The 12909-nt window shown below is 43.5% G+C and overlaps 1 protein-coding gene across 3 annotated transcripts in view; it reads right to left on the reverse strand.

Annotated features, from left to right (window-relative positions):
- The window catches only part of LOC140393751 (uncharacterized), a 213826-nt gene that overhangs the window by 153601 nt on the left and 47316 nt on the right, over nucleotides 1-12909 (reverse strand). Inside the window, exon 1 of one of the 3 annotated variants that reach the window (XR_011935722.1) lies at nucleotides 6303-6489. The exons of 1 other annotated variant lie outside the window; for it this stretch is intronic. The gene's annotated coding sequence lies outside the window, so the exon portion shown is untranslated. Of the gene's footprint in view, nucleotides 1-6302; nucleotides 6490-6652; nucleotides 6880-12909 lie in introns of those variants that run through there. One more of the 3 variants, XM_072480130.1, reaches the window with a different exon arrangement.

Below are 12909 nucleotides of genomic sequence, written 5' to 3' on the forward strand. Positions count from 1 at the left end.
TTGTTTGTAATAGGCAGAGTTCAGACTGTGCTCAACCAGCCCATGCTTTCAAAACTCAAGACAATACAGTTACAGTTAGGTGTTTACATGATTGCTTAACAACTACACTAATAACTACACTAATAATAATGTGCTAATAACTACACTAACAATTATACACTTACTAGAAGTGACATGCGTTCAGACATAGGGGCAAATCATAGGAATATGTTCAAGCCTTGCACCTTTGTGAATAACCAGGGAATTTGGGGAGCCTATAGTTAGTTCCCTGTTGCTATCGCCATGGCAATGTCTTGGCCAATCGGCAATGACTTGTCAACTAATCAGCATCTTTTCTGCTGTAGTATGAATTGCAAAGCTTTTTTGAAATTTTGCATTCTTGCTTTTATCCCAATGGTGCAAGGTGAAAGGTTTTGACAACATGTGTCTCTCTTATCAGCAATATTCACAGTCATTATGTTACAAGATTGGTAATCCGGTGTAATGACCAGAAGAGGAGTTCAAATCTCACTGTAGCAGCTGAGGTAATTCAAATTCAATTTGTTAAATAAAAGTCTGGATTGAAAAGCTAGTGACCTTCAGACTCCTAGAGATGTTGTTAAAAAAAAAAAAGCCCATCGTATTCATGAATGTCTTTTAGGGAAGGGAATCTGCTGGGCAGCACGGTAGCACAGTGGTTAGCACGGTAGCTTCACAGCACCAGGGTCCCAGGTTCGATTCCCCACTGGGTCACTGTCTGCATGGGTTTCCTCCGGGTGCTCCGGTTTCCTCACACAGTCCAAAGACGTGCAGGTTAGGCCGATTGGACATGCTAAATTGCCCTTAGTGTCCAAAAAGGTTAGGAAGGGTTATGGGGATAGGGTGGAAGTGAGGGCTTAAGTGGGTTGGTGCAGACTTGATGGACCGAATGGCCTCCTTCTGCAGTGTATGTCCTGTGGTCTTTATGTGGTCTGGTTGTGACTCCAAGCCACAACAATATGGTTAACTCTTAACTACCCTCTGAAATGGCCTAACAACTGTAAAAGAATGGCCAACAAATTCTGGTCTTGTCAGAAACACCCACTGAAAAAAAATGTCTTGGTATGCTGAATTCATTCCTTGCTCTTGATCATATTTACCTTGATATTAGGGATGAACTTTTGTTCCTTGAAGTTTTCCCAAGGGAGCAAATAGAATCTTCAGAGATGTGACATCTCATTGCAATCCTGCAGCGGATAGATCAGTTCCAGCCCCCCAGTCCAATCACCAAAGACACATTGATCCAAGCTAAACCATTGAGACATGCAACTCAATAAACAGGAACTCACATCTTGGATCCATCAACCTCATAAAACAACCGGGGAACATACTCAATGCCAGATTGACCAGAAAAAATGGATGTGTCTTCCTCAACGAACTCCAATGGATATGATTTAACTACTAGGTAATCTGAAAACATTACATTTCACCTTTTTAGCATTGTATCACCCACAAATGTTATTCTTGTCCCCAATAACCCTTCGTGGCAGTAATTATAGATACAACGGGCCACCTGACATGAAGAAATTGTTAGCCAGACAAAACTTGCACAATTTTCAACAATTCATTTGGGTGATGCGAGTGTTGTTGGCAAGGCTCGGCATTTATCACACAAGCTTGGTTTGATACACTGGATTGCTCAACCACTCCAGAAGGCAGTTAAAGAGTCAGTCCCATCTATGTGGGACCGGAGTCAGGTAAAGGTGGTTGGTTTTCTTCCTTTTAGGACATTAATGAATCAATCCAATTCAGACTGCAATGGATTGGGGGTTAAGCTTAGTGTTTTTTTTTGTTTTTTTATAAAAATTGAAAGTCCCCAATTATTATTTTTTTTCTCCAATTGAGGGAAATTTAGCAATGCCAATACACCTAGCCTGCACATCTTTGGGTTGTGGGGGTAAGACCCACGCAGACACGGGGAATATGTGCAAACTCCACATGGACAGTGACCTGGGGCTGGGATTCGAACCCGGGTCGTCAGCGCCGTAGGCAGCAGTGCTAACCACTGGGCCACCATGCCGCTCTAAGCTTAGTGTTACCTTCCAGTCTATGCTGTGTAAACCATGAGATACAATCAGCTATGCTTAAATTAATCTTGTATCAGCAAATGTTTAAGATGAGTATACAGGCATTAAAAAAATCAGAAACCTTTCTTTGCTGAAGTTCACGATGAAAGCTTCTGTTAACCAAACAATTTCAGCTTTTTCGAGAATGTTGTGTTTTTTTCCCCTAGAATACGGTTCCGAGTTTGTTTACAGCCCAAACCTCAAACAGGCACCATCTGGATAACATGCAGAAATTGTAACAGCTCCCAACGTAGCAAAAAGATGAGCTAGCAATAGGAGGCATTTTGTCTTTTCATTTTCCTCCCAGCCCACCACACATAAGCATTACTTCCTTCTGCTCTTCAAAAACAAAAACAAAAACAGCACAAAGCAACCTTGCATTCTGGTCAAAATACACAAAAACCCTTTCTACCCGATCTTGAGCTACCTTCCCTCGCTTGTTCATTTTTCTACATCTGATGAATAGATTTACGCCAAGATCCAGATCTATGCTGCATTTTGCAGGTGGCTGTAATCACATACTCGATGTGATGTTTGGATTGCATTAAGTTCCTTTGTTTCCTGCTTTTCAGTTTGACCATCATGCTCCTAAATGCATTTTAAAAATCTTAAATTAAGCAGCTTCTTAAGCTGTCCCCTTCAAATGCTTGCTCTGACTGTCAGCTTCAAAATTCCCATTCACTAAAAAAAAAGGATAACCGTTATTTATTTAAAAGAAATCAACTGGATTACAACTGGGAACAGGAAGGAGCACGGAATAATTCCCGGTTTCTTCAATAGAAGATCCCCAAGACAATTAAGCTCAGCTATGTCCTCATTGATGGTCAGCATTAGGTTAATGGGTCTTTGTGAGGTAGCAAGTCAAGAATATACAACTGACTTCAAGCTCCTTAGACCAGGGAAGGGGAAAACAGAAGGGATCCTACTCTGGATCACTATCCATGTTGGATTTAATGCATTTTAGACAAGGATGGGATCAGACTTGGCCTATTCCTTTCCCAATGATTGGATGTTCTTTAACTTCAGCTTTAGTTCTCCAAGAAAATTCTTCCCTGACGCATAGGAACATATGAATTATGAGCAGAAGTAGGCAACTCAGCACTTTGTGCCACCAATCAATCACATCATGGCTGAGCTCTTCCTGGTCTCAAATCCACCTCCCTCCCTCTTTCCCACATCTCTTTAGCCTGTTTGTAAAATCAGAAATGTATCCATCTCCTTCTTGAAATCATTTAATGACTCCGATTCCATCGCACTATGCGGCAGCGAGTTACACAAATTCTGCGAGAAGTAATTCCTCCTTATCTCAGTTCTAAAGAGTCTCTTCCATCATTGGCACATTTCCGATTGCAACTGTGACTTTCTAATCTGCATGAGCAGCAAGTGGGGTGCTCGATGCTGGTGGTTACTGGGGAACTTACATTTCATTGTATAAAGTCACACACTAAGGATACCCGTTTGGGCAATACTTGGAGTATTGTGTTCAATTCTGGTCGCCATACTACCAGAAGGATGTGGAGGCTTTAGAGAGGGTGCAGAAGAGATTTACCAGGATGTTGTCTGGTATGGAGGGCGTTAGATATGAGGAGAGTTTGAATTAACTTGGTTTGTTCTCACTGGGACGAAGGAGGTTGAGGGGCGACCTGATAGAGGTCTACAAAGGGGCATAGACAGAGTGGATAGTCAGAGACTTTTTCCCAGGGTAGAGGGGTCAATTACTAGGGGGCATAGGTTTAAGGTGCAAGGTTTAGAGGAGAGGTACGAGGCAAGTTTTTTTACACAGAGGATAGTGCGTGCCTGGAACTCGCTGCCGGAGTGGTGGAAGCACGGATGACAGTGACGTTTAAGGGCATCTTGACAAATACATGAATAGGATGGGAGTAGAGGGATACGGACCCCGGAAGTGTAGAATATTTTAGTTTAGACGGGCAGCATGGTTGGCGCAGGCTTGGAGGGCCAAAGGGTCTGTTCCTGAGCTGTACTTTTCTTTGTTCTTTGTGTTCAACCTTTGATAAGGCACTTTGCAGCTTTCCGATTCAACCAATTTCAAGAATTTCAGACCGAAACATCTGCCCCCATTTTGTTTCCTTTGCAGGTTTTTGTTGTAACTCACGTTCGGAAGGCAGCTACTCACCATTCTGCCATTCACACCTACTCCAGACACATCTTTTGTTTGTTGACTTGTCCCTCTCCCAATCCCTTTGGCGTTGAACCATCAAACCTTTTGTCATTTAATACCTACTGACTTCCTTCCGCCCTATCACAGATGTCCTTTTCTCCACACTCTCCCCTTTCGCTTGCTGAACACCTATTACACATCAAAGTTTTCCAAGTTCCGATGAAAGATCAGCGGCCTGAAACGTCAAGCTTGGCTTCTCGCTCCTCAGACGCTGCCAGTCCTGCTGAGTATTTCCAGCCTGTATTACAACTGCAGAATTGCATCCCATCGGAGGGTTGTGCCTTCAAAGCGAGAGGACCTCAATGATCTGATACTCCAAATGATGACCGGGACTCTTTTCTACGTAGCAGTGCTCATTCACCATTTGAAGACAGTAACATTTATGCAAATAACACAATACGTGAAGGATTGCACTTGAACTCGGTCATTTTGATGCTGATCAGCCAGCTTTGCTATGACGTTCTCCTTCAAATATATAACTCTTAAATACATATGTTTACACACAGTTTGATAGACGATATCGGGTGAAAGCAGAAGGGTCAGACCGAGCAGATTTAACAAAATTACCTGATGGGAGATGAGGATTTTCTCCCCCACCCCTCACAGTGAGCTGTCATGATCTGGAATGCATTACTGGAAAGGGCGGTGGAAGCAGATTCAATAGGAACTTTCAAGAGGGAATTGGATAAATACTTGAAAACAAATCCCAGGACGACAGAGAGAGCAGAGGAGCGCGACTGGTTGGCTAACCCTTTCACAAGAACCGACACAGGCATGATGAGCTGAATGGATTCCTTCTCTATGCAATTCTGCATACATTTAGAAATATACACACATACCATTGCTCGCTATTTACCGGTAAACTGCAGGTATAACACTTGATAAACTTGCAGTGATTGCCTTCAGCATCATCAGCAACTTCAACATGGCGGCCATTGAAAAAGATACATCCTGTTGGGGCACTTAGTACCAAATGAACATTAAAATAAAACACCTCCGCCCACCCCACCCACACCATCAACACTATGTTTGGATTACAAATCACACCTCCACCCTTTCCCCGCAACCCAGTAACCCCTACCTAACCTTTTGGACACTAAGGGCAATTTAGCTTGGTCAATCCACCTAACCTGCACATCTTTGGACTGTGGGAGGAAACCGGGGCACCCAGAGGAAACCCACGCAGACGCAGGGAGAACTTGCAGACTCCGCACAGACAGTGACCCAAGCCGGGAATCGAATCTGGGACCCTGGAGCTGTGAAGCAACAGTGCTAACCACTGTGCTACCGTGCCGTGATATAGCTTTGAATATGTATATATACACACACATGTACATGTATAGATACACACACACACACACACACACACATATATAAATATATATATACTTCCTAGCAATATATATATAACCCTGTCAGTTTGGATTTTGCATTTTATGTTACTGGAAGCCCTTGTCAGATTCTGACTACTGGGCTAACCCCCTCACTAGTATCGGCATCACTTTCCACTGGTGTAGTTGGATTCAGGATTACAATTGTTGCACATTAAATGAGCTGCCCAACAGAATGTATATCGAAATCTCGAGATCCGTTTCAGCGCTGGGATATTGACAGTAGATTAAAGACGGTAAAATAGATTGAACAGTGCAATTTTAAAAAAAAACAACCACGACCCTCAGCTCCGACCAGCCAGAGGAGCTACCTCAGTGAGATTGTTGCTCACATTTTGTTTATAAATAAAGATGGCTCAGCATTTTACAAGACCAAACACAAGTGGCATTTCAGAAGTGATACACGCAGGTACAAAAGAAGCAAGCCATTCTTAGCTGGAACAAGAACTGGATGGTCATAGAACCGGGAGACTGCAATCTTATTAAAAGATTTGCACCCTGAAAGAATGGGGAACAAAATATTTACCCCCCCCCCCCCAGCGTCTTGTTTAACTGTACAGTTCATTTTTTCCCCCTGTGTGTGTGTTTCCCTATCCTTTCCCCCATTTCCCTCCAACAGCTCACCCGTTGCAAAGACGCCTTACTCACCCTCTGGTAGCACGGGTTTCTTCCGTGGGTGGCTTCTATTTGTCTGACCCCCCCCACCCCCACACACACTCTTTAGCCCTGCCAATTCCGCACTGATCACCCCTCTCTCTGGATAGCACACACACACAAAACAACACAGCAGCCTCAAGATGCGGGCACCCAATCAATATGCAGGGTGCAACATCCCCGTTTGACACACACCAATTCTCCTTTAACAGTCTCGGGTAATATATGTTTTAAAAATAATACAAAATAAAGCCCCCACCGTCGGGTCTGCAGAGATTTTCCACCCTGCTCACTTTCAAATCGTTTTATCTTCTCCCCCCCCCCCCCCCCCGCCCTCTTCTTGCCTTAAGGTCGACGCCGAGAGAACAATTCAGGAACTGGGCGAGCAACCTGGCTCACATCACGGCTCCTGCCGAATGAAGCGGGGATTGAGGCAGAGACAGCAGCTTGCGATTGAAATAAACAAGGATTTCTCCCACCACAGTCTCTCCCTCTCTCGCTCTCTCCCTCTAGAGAGTAGGAAGTTGCGATGGGAATGCATTAGAGACCCTCCCACAGTAGAGAGGGAGAGATTTGTTTTCTCACTAACGCCGATCTGCCTCTTATGCTTTCTTGCACATTCTGGAAAGATCTAATTTTATCAACAACAACAAAACCCCCAAACGTTTAATGAGCCGACTTAACCTCGCATAATGAAATATAACTAGTCTATAGGAAAAAAGACACTTCTCAAAGCATACAGTGAATTTTAAAAAGTAATAATTTACCAAGTTACCCATCCCCTCCCAGTGAATGAGGTGCAAGAAATATGACTTTAAAATGGGTTTCGAATTTAATCACACGGAATAAAGCTCCCAACACCAGAACCAACACACCCCAGTTTTTAAATCAGTGTGAGAAGAAACTGTATTGATTAATATCTTTGAATGTGCAGAATTAATTAGTCCCAACTATTTTTTTCGGAAACTGAAAGGTGCAGTGGATTGTATGTACCCCGAGTTGCATTTCTGGAACCCTGAATTCAAAACCCGGCTAATCCCCCAGTCACTTTAAGGGTCTTTTGTGAAATCGTCGTGTTTTTTTTAGTGGCCCAATCAACTCATAGCAAGGGGGAACTAATTGCCTCTCGGTTAGTAATGGTATTTGGAATTGTCAGCGATTTGTGAAAAAAAAATGTCATAGGTGCTCCCGGTGTAGTTGGAGACACTAATGAGTCAGGGGCTGCGACACCTTATTGACACACATGAACATCCTGGGAGGGTTTCCAGTGGTCAAGAGCAGCTCCCAGGTTGGGAACTTGGTGATTGAGTCATAGATGTTTACAGCATGGAAACAGGCCCTTCGGCCCAGCTTGTCCATTCCACCCAGTTTCTATCACTGAGCTAGTCCCACTTGCCCGTATTTGGCCCATATCCCTCTATGCCCACCCTGCCCATGTAACTGTCTAACTGCTTTTTAAAAGCAGTATCCGCCTCTACCATTGCCTCGTTCCAGATGCTCACCATCCTTGATGTGAAGAAATTTCCCTCTGATCTCTTTTGTATCTCTCCCCTCTCACCTTAAACCTATGCCCTCTTGTTCTAGACTCCTCTACCTTTGGGAAAAGATGTTGACTATATACGATCTATGCTCTTCATTATTTTATCGACCTCTATAAGATCACCCCTAAGACTCCTATGCTCCAGGGAAAAAAGTCAAAGTCTATCCTGCCTCTCCTCACCTCTTAGCTCGCCCAATCCTGCCCGCCTTCGGAAAGACACTAGTCAGGAGTCGGATGGAACACTCTCCTGGATGAGTGCAGCTCCAACAACACACAAGAAGCTCAACACCATCAAGGACAAAACAGCCCTCTTGATCAATACCCCATCCACCACCTTAAAAATAGAATTGACTCCCTCCATCAACAGTGCACAGGGGCAGCAAGGTGTCCCATCTACAAGATGCAACGCAGGCACTCAACAAAGTTCCTTTGACAGCACCTTCCACACCTACAATATCTACTACCTAGAAGGGCAAGCGCAACACGCACATGGGAATATTACAGGCTGGAAGGTCCTCTCCAAGTCCAAGTTGGGCTGGCATAGTGACACAGTGGTTAGCGTTACAGCCTCACAGTGCTAGGGATCCGAGTTCAATTCCGGCCTCGGGTGACTGTCTGTGTGGAGCTTGCACATTCTCCCCGTGTCTGCGTGGGTTTCCTCCGGGTGTTCTGGTTTCCTCCCACAGTCCAAAGTTGTGCGGGTTAGCTGGATTGGCCATGATAAATTGCCCCTTAGTGTCCAAACATGAGATGGAGTTATAAGGGATAGGGCAGGGGAGTGTATCTGGCACTTCTGGAGGGTTGGTGTAGACTCGATGGGCGGAATGGCCTCCTCCTGCACTGTAGGTATTCTATGATTCTAAGTTGTACACCATCCTGACTTGGAACTATATCAGCATTCCTTCGCTGGGCTAAAGTCCATCCCTAATAGCACTGTGGCTGTTCTTCCATCACAAGGTCTGCAGTGGTTCAAGAGGTTCCCCATCATCTTCTCTCAGACATTTGGATATGGACAATAAATGATGGTCACATCCCATGAACAAACTTAAAAAGTCTGCATGGCACAGTGCTACATCTCACTTAGGAATGCTTGATGCAGACATTAGTCCTAATATGAAAAACAACTCACAACTAAGCACACACATCCCTCAGGTTGAAGAGCAGAAAGAACAAGCCTGAAATAAATATTGACTGGCATCAACCTTACTCAATTCAACAAATGATCCCTAGAATAACTCTAATTATATTAATGATGCAAATAGTAGTTTAATTCGTTCAGGGATCAATAACATTTCTTTCAGGTTCAACATGGCCGACAAATGGATCAATTTTTATTCCTGTTCTTTAATGAGATGAGTTTTAATGTTCCGTTAAAGGAAATCAGTGCTCCGAAATAGAATATTCTCCCATTTCATTGTCTCACGCTATTACCAAGCAAGAATAGGTCACAAAAAAGCTGTGTCAGATTGGTCTCAATAATAATAATAATCGTTATTGTCACAATCAGGCTTACATTAACACTGCAATGAAGTTACTGTGAACATCCCCGAGTCGCCACACTCTGGCGCCTGCTCGGGTACACTGAAGCAGAATTCAGAATGTCCAATATACCTAACAAGCACGTCTTTTCGGGACTTGTGTGAGGAAACCGGAGGACCCGGAGGAAACCCACGCAGACGCGGGGAGAACATGCAGACTCCGCACAGCCAGTGACCCAAACCGGGAATTGAACCCGGCTCCGTGGTGCGGCGAAGCAACAGTGCTAACCACCGTGCTACCGTGCCGCTCTAAAAAACTGTTGCATTGACCGGGAATTGTTATTGATTCCAGACATTGGCCCTAAAGCAACAGTGCTAACCACTGTGCTACAGTGCTGTGAGCTGACAGCTGTCGTCAATGAAAATATATCATTATTGTACAAAAGTTCACACTGTGTCAATATCAAGCGTTCCGACTCAGATATTGAATCTCACTAACAAGGACTTTGGGCATCTCCCACCCTTGTAATTGTGGTTACGATAGTGTTTGGAACAAGTCGATATTTACTGTGTGTATTTCCAATATATTTAGGTGATGTGCTTCACCAATATCACTGTAATAAGCTGGAACTCTATGCCAGAAAAGAGGTTCTCCATGTGGGAGGATTTGAGGAAGTTATTTTAAGTGTTACGATCCCAATTGGTGTTATAACTCGATGGGAAGATCCCAGAATGGAACTCTGGCTCAAAAGATCGTTACTTTTATATTTTCTTTATAAAACGTGGAGGAACAGTGTCAGAAGTCACTGTTTATGGGCAGCACGGTAGCACAAGTGGATAGCACTGTGGCTTCACAGCGCCAGGGTCCCAGGTTCAATTCCCTGCTGGGTCACTGACTGTGTGGAGTCTGCACGTTCTCCCCGTGTCTGCGTGGGTTTCCTCAGGGTGCTCCGGTTTCCTCCCACAGTCCAAAGACGTGCAGGTTAGGTGGATTGGCTATGACAAATCACCCTTAGTGACCAAAAAGGTTAGGAGGGGTTATTGGGTTACGGGGATAGGGTGGAAATGAGGGCTTAAGTGGGTCGGTGCAGACTCGATGGGCCGAATGACCTCCTTCTGCAGTGTATGTTCTATGTTCTGTATGTTCTAAGTGGGCTAATTAGTGTTAACAAGAAAAAACATTATAAAACATGAAAGAATTGGATTATAATACAAAACTCGTTTACTCCTCCTTAGCTTAACAATTACACACAAGTTTTAGGTTTAGCATAGATTAATCTACAATGATTTCATTAACACAAAGTCCCTTTTAAGCACACAAGAATGATGATGGGAAAATACACTCTCCACTCTGAACCCCAAGTAAATATTTGTGGATGTCTCTTCAGAATCTCCCAGATGATTGACATGTAAGAGTTTCCATACAAACTCCCTAAAACACACTTTAAAATCTTCTCTCACAATTACGCTTTCCCTTAATTGTTTGCATTCTGAAACCCAGACCAGATTTTCCAAGTGACACTTTTAAACAAAGCTCCCGTTCCACTTTTAAAAGCAAATCCCAAATCCAGTCCAAGATTTTATGCCAACTCATTTAGGTTTTCTTTGCTTTTGGGTGTTTTTACACACACTCTGAGGCCCAGTCACTGATTTTTACAGTTACTTCAACTTATGTTCCGCAGGCTGTAATAAAATCACACAAACCTGAAAATAACCTCAGACATCCTTCTGGCGTCTCAGCTTTCTTCTCCGTTTGGTCTGGCTTTACTGAACAATGCACTGATCTAGATCCTTTAACCTGAGACTTCTTGGAAACTTTTTTTAATTTCCCTAGTTTCCTTAACTATCTGCTCTTCAGATCCCTGCACTTGTTTTCTTCGGCATTACTCCATGGTATGGCTTTTCTTCTAGCAAAGGTGAGTGGGATGCTGGGTCACGATGTCAAGATGAGAGGGGGAAAGTTTAAGGGAGATGTGCGTGGAAAGTTTTTTGCGCAGAGGGTGGTGAGTGTCTGGAATGCTTTGCCAGCGGAGGTGGTAGAGGTGGGCACGATAGCATCATTTAAGATGCATCTAGACAAATGTATAAATGGGCAGGGAACAGAGGGAAGTAGATCCTTGGAAAATAAAAGACAGGTTTAGATAAAGGATCTGGATCAGTGCAGGCTGTGAGGGCCGAAGGGCCTGTTCCTGTGCTGTAATTTTCTTTGTTCTTTGTTCTCTAGCATCCTAAATCAACTGCTTCGAGCAGAGCTGTGAGAGCTGCCTCCTCTACCTATTTCCAACTGCAGTCAAATTTGTTAAACTAAAACTTAAAAGCTTCTCCATCTTACAAGACCCTAGTTGCTAAACAACCACTGCTGGTTTATTTATTCTTCACGCCATAGCCCTCTCTGAAGCACATTAGAAACAAAGTTGGATATTAACAAAGCCCACAATACAAACACTGATGACCAGCATGAATCTAACTATAGGTTTTACCCTTCCAGACACAGAAACATTAAATTAAACCCCAGATAAAATTATTTCTAATGTTTTCCAATACACATATAAATCCCTTAAAAGTATGTTTTCCGAACAAAAGGACTCTGAAACAGATTCTAAAAGTTCACTTCTGTTATTTCTATTCAAATTGAGTGTAAGTTAAGCACTGCATTACTCTTTATCTTATTTTTATTCTGTATAACTTTGTACCTTACAATAAATAAAAGGCACTGAAATCCTATGGACGAGGCAGCGCTTACTTTGCCCTGTTTTTAGTTTTCAGAGGCTACTGTGTAGACAGCCACATTTTGTGAGGCAATAGGTGCCTGTGCCCTATAGGCACATTACTAGTACCCAACAACTCACACAGCAGAAAATTGAAGGGGTCTTCCTGGAAGATCCCCAGTCAAATTACTCCTCAACATCCCTGTGTGAAAGAGCTGATCCAATTTTTTTTTAGAAACCTACCTTTGGGGGTCTTAGCTGCCACTTTGATCTGGACACATCACTTTTACCCCCAACAGGTGAGGCCCACTTGAACCCATCCAGAGGCTTTCTCTGTCCTAGAATATCCAGCCTTCTTACGCTGAGTCCCTTCTAAACGGAGGGAACAAAAGACAGAGTATCAGGGTCCTGGCTCTGGCTTCTCACTTCCAGTTTTGCAACGGGTGAACAGATGTTTCACCCTTCACTTGGCTGGCTGCAAACATTCTGAGTCAATGGGTTCTCAGGATAACAAAGCTTCCCTTTTTTCCTTGGTTTACACTGTATCCTGACTGTGGTTACAATGGGAGTGTGACAGAACGCTGGACGAAGCCAAGGACCAATTAGTGGTATCACATTCCTCTTTGTGGGACATTGCTGCCATGTTTCCGACACAACAACAATGGCCGTGCATCAGCACTACTTGATTGGATCTCTTTAGAGAGGCTCTCTGAGGTTGGGGAAGGCGCTATATAAATGTAAGGATTTTAATCAAAATAATGACCCAAATCCCCTAACCATGGATCTTCCCACGATCTAGATACCAGCAGAGACAATCTGTGAAACATCATTTGCAAATCTTGTTTTGACCCCAATGAAACTTTTATTTTTGTTAT

The sequence above is a fragment of the Scyliorhinus torazame genome, chromosome 17, assembly GCF_047496885.1.
Source record: "Scyliorhinus torazame isolate Kashiwa2021f chromosome 17, sScyTor2.1, whole genome shotgun sequence".
Taxonomy (NCBI): Eukaryota; Metazoa; Chordata; class Chondrichthyes; order Carcharhiniformes; family Scyliorhinidae; genus Scyliorhinus; species Scyliorhinus torazame.